Here is a 4,798-nt window from a genome sequence, read left to right as displayed (position 1 = left end):
TTTGGGACCACATTGATCCTCACCCTCTCCCCTTTGTGACATTTGTCACAAGGCTAAGCCTTCCAACTTGGGACCACATTCCTCCTTCAATCTTGACCCTTGATTGATAATCAATCTTGGCCATCCATTTCCAAGTCTTCAACTCTATAAGATGAGCTCTTGTCTCATATCAAAGGGTCCATCGTCCATTATTATTGATCCACTTTTGTGATTCCAAATTATAGTCATTTTCCAGGTTATCAAGGATCTCATTTGTCACCTTCAAGCATCTAAGTCTTCTAGCATTAGCATCATAGAATTTAGCTTAATTGCATTAGGTTTTAGATCATTTATCCTAAATTGCATATCAATTACATATTTTTTCATCTTCGTCTAGCTTAGTTAGCTCATCATAATCTTCAATTTGGAATTAGCTTAGCCTCATATCATCTCCACCATCTTGATAATAACTAGCTTTTCATCTTGCATCCTTATCTTTCATTCATATCATCATCTTAGCAATCCACTAGGATCTTAGTTGCATTCATTTTGATCCTAGAATCATTATTCTCATAAATATTGTTCTCTAGGTTGTCATCCAAGAGATCAAGTGCTCTTCCAAGTGAGGGACAACTTGAATCTTGAATATCTTTAGGGATAGAGGAGCATGAGACGATTTTGAGAGTTTTTGGTTCACTAACATGTTTTTGTGATTAGTAACTTTAATGTAATGTTTCATGTGTGTGTTTGAGATGTTTTCTTTCATTGCAAGATGATCCCACATTTCTAGCACACAAAAATAAATCACTATGCACCTATTCATAGGCTCTCAAAAAGAATGAAGGAACAACTAAGGTAGAGGCATGATATTTAGGAAGAATTGTAGGATTTAGAGCAGATTGGGTAAGTAAAAACATGCATCATTAATATGTTAAATTTTGGTTATGAGATGAAAAAGAATTGATAGAAAGTTGGTGGATGATATTTTGATAAGGATAGAAATAGAAAAGTGGTGATAGCTTCCTCATATTTGTTTAAGGAAGAAAAGTGTATATAAGTATGTTTCTACACTAATATTGAGGGGACTGATGTAAAAATAACATTAAATAAGCAAAACTATTATAGAAATTAGAGAAACACATTCATAACCTAGCCAACAATAATAACATTTAACTTGGTGATTTTCCTATTGAAAACCCTTTCAAAAGAGAGATATCACTTCAAAACAACACAATATATTATCAAGTTTGAAAGGATATTACAACAACACACATAATGCAATTATTTACAATAGTGTTGTAACCATCGCGATGCAACCCCAAACCCTAAACTAGGAGGCCAAGAAGCGGTGAGACTTGCAGGGTCGATGGTGGGAGTTGTAGGGTGGGCGACAACGACTGTCTACCTTGCGAACCACTCTGCAACCATCAAACGGAAGACGACGAGACTTGTAGGGTGGGCGATGGGATTTGCAGGGTGGGTGGCGGTGGTGAGAATTACGACCTTTGCCAAACGGTGGCGATAACAAGCCAAGCAGTGGCGGTAATAGAGATCGCCCGGTGGGAACAACAAAAGTTCTTGTTTTTACTCATTATCAGCCATCAAAATCACAGTTTTGGCTCTTTGCTTTTGCTTTCAGATGATTGTGAAAGCATATTCGAGCTTTTCATAAATTCTAAGGCATTGAGTAACCCTGAGTGATGCGGCGAGCCATGCAACCAGGGTTGCTAGGGCCTGGACCCGTGGGAGTTAGGCAGGCTTCATGGCAGCTACATGATGTTATATCAGAGGATAGACGTTCTTTTGGCGGAGTCCAACAGTTTCTAGGCAGGTTGGAGGGTGAGGGGAGAGAAAGAAGATTTCCGCGACATTGTTTTGAATGCCGACTAGATCGAACACCACAACCCCCCTTTGACATTTGTGAGGGGACACCACCGTTGTCACATCGTTCTCTATTTGAGTCGTAGGCTAATCCTATTAATCTTCCATCATATGTGACCTGGCCAAACAATACCTTGTTGATAAACCCCAAATTTCTTTCAACCCCAAACAATCTTCCAATAAACAACTTGCGCCAAGGAGCACCCTTCAAACCAAAAAAGGCTACACAGAACTGGAGAAAGAAAGCCCCTTGAACATCTCTCCCTGATTCACTAGCACAAAATTTGGATGCAGAAGGTAATGGGCAACTTTCAAATGATACAGCTAAAGAGGGTAGCCGGGTTCCAGTCTCACCAAAGGTCACGAATGCTACTAATACTGGAGAATCAGACAAATCTGAGGGTGTGTATAAGATCATTTTGCTGGACCACCTTATTCAGCCTCAAATAGATTTGTTACGCACCACAACCCTCATTGGTAAACTTCATTCTACTATTTCCTTTTATGCAACTTTCATTTTGGGCTAAACAAAATTGGCTGGGCTTGAAGGATATTTTTTTGATGGATAAGCAATCTCTCTTTTTTACTGCCATTTTTTATTCCAAAGAACATAGCAACTATGTTCATAGATATAAGGGGTGGTTTTGTAAGGGTGTTTGTATTATCACTTTGGTGTGGGTTCCAAATTTTAGTCTAGATTCGGAACCCCCCCCCCCCCCCCCCCCCCTTTCATGCCTTTTTGGATTACTCTCCTGGGGCTCCCGCTTGAGTATTGTGATCCAGATATTGTGGAAATTTTGGCTAATCAAATGGGTATTTTTATCAAGCATGACCTTATCCCATATGAACTTGCCCATTTAATCATCAAGGTATGCCTATTGCTAAACCTCACAAAGCCACTTCCCAAGTCTATTTTAATGACTTCCTCCATAGGGAAATGGAATCAAGACATTTGCATACAGAGTACCAGAGATGTTGATGACAATATAGATAAATTGGGCCATTTTAATTCACAGTGTCAAGGATTGGGTATTGATGTTATTAGGGTTTGCAAGGATATTGTGACTGATTTCCATAATTGCTCCTTTTATCAGTATGTTGCATCTCCTTCTTCTACACCAAGTGGGACAACAAGTGTAGCTAACTTATCAGAGAGTCCCGTACCTCTGAATAATGTTGATAATGTTGCAAGACCTTTCCAGGGTGTTTAGTTTCAGGCAGATCCTCCTCTTTCTCTAATTCCTTCTCAATTTTTTTCGGGTTGTATGACAGAGGTTTTACTTCCGGCAAAAAAAAGAACAAGGCCCTCCAATTGGAATAATTCTCCTCAATATCATGTTGTTATCTCTGGTTCATGCTCTCTGCAAAAATTTGTGGGTAGATATAAGAAAATATCTTTTAATATCCACTGCTCTTCAATCCTGGTTGATTGGTTGTATAAGAACATATTTTCTTCCTCTCTCTTTAGGCAGTTCACTTCTTCTTTTCTAGTTTAACTTCCATGGGACCCTCAGATTCTCAATTCTAGGAAATCTTTATTTCACAGAATGCAAAGGATAACCCGATTCATAGCTTGATGTTTAATTGCCAACCTTTCCTTGTGGTTGATTGCAATCCTCCCACTATTGGATCCTCATTGAATGCTCCAAATATCGAATTAATGGCACATGATATCCTTATCTCTGTTGCATCGAACTTGATTGATGAAATTGCTCTTGAAGAATTCCCAAAAATTCAGGATGTCCCTTATGTGGATGCTACGCCTCTTGCTCTTAATACTTCACCACCCATTTTTTCACCCCTATTGGAGTCTAGTCATGTTGATCATCTTGTGGCTGAAGATAATTCATATCAGCCCTTTCAACCTCCCATAGAGCTTGACTTTGATTTTTCTCAACATCTCTCTCTTGCTCAATCATTCTCTTCATCTCCTTTGTTATCTAAAACACCTAAAAAAAGAGGTCGGAAGCCCAAGATTCTTAAAATCCAAGAAGAGATTGCAATTATTATCCAGTCTACAATTGTAGACAAGTTTTCACCCCACTCAAGATTGAGAAGAAAATGTTGTTCTTCTTGGGTGCAATAAGGATCATATCTTGGAATGTCAGAGGTTTGAATGCCTTTGACAAGAGGGGACGAATCAAGTAGCAGCTGGATTCCTCCCAAGCAAACATCATTTTATTACAAGAAACAAAACTTTCTGATGAAGCCTCTCAAAATATTTTTAAAAAATGGACTTTATGAGATTTCATACATGTTCCTACAGTAGGGGCTTCTGGTGGTATTTTGACCTTGTGGGATCCCAGGACAATCAAAGTAAAAACCTTGAACCAAGGGACAAATTGGCATCTTATTCTTATTGAAAATTTTGATTTATCCTTTCTTCTCTTTAATATTTATGGTCCAACAACTCCTCATGAGAAACATGCTCTTTGGAATACTTTATCTTGTCAGATCCATCAACAGGGAGTTCAAAAAATCATCTTAGGAGGTGATATTTATGGTCCAACAACTCCTCATGAGAAACATGCTCTTTGGAATACTTTATCTTGTTTGAATGTTTGAAAGGCATCAATCATGCAGGATGGATGCTTACATATGCCTATACTTATGATGTGTTATTGACATTTTTGTGGATGGAGGATGGTTGTCTATGTGGATGCATATGTTTTGGAATTTATGATATATATAATATATATTTGTATGATGTATTATTTTGGGATTTTTCAGATGATTTTGAGAATACATAATATGATTTAATGGATTAATCTACAATGGATATGCAACAAAATCTATAATGAAATGAACATGTACACTATACTGGATAGCCTATAAAATGAGCACACCATACAAAAAATCATCTCTCAATAAAAACCATCAATTCAAAGTCAATTTTTAAAGAAAATCCACTCACACATAAAAACGGCTCAAGATTGAT

Source organism: Cryptomeria japonica, chromosome 9 (genome assembly GCF_030272615.1).
Source record: "Cryptomeria japonica chromosome 9, Sugi_1.0, whole genome shotgun sequence".
Lineage (NCBI taxonomy): Eukaryota > Viridiplantae > Streptophyta > Pinopsida > Cupressales > Cupressaceae > Cryptomeria > Cryptomeria japonica.
The sequence above is the reverse complement of the archived record's forward strand: the minus strand, read 5'-3'. Positions refer to the sequence as shown.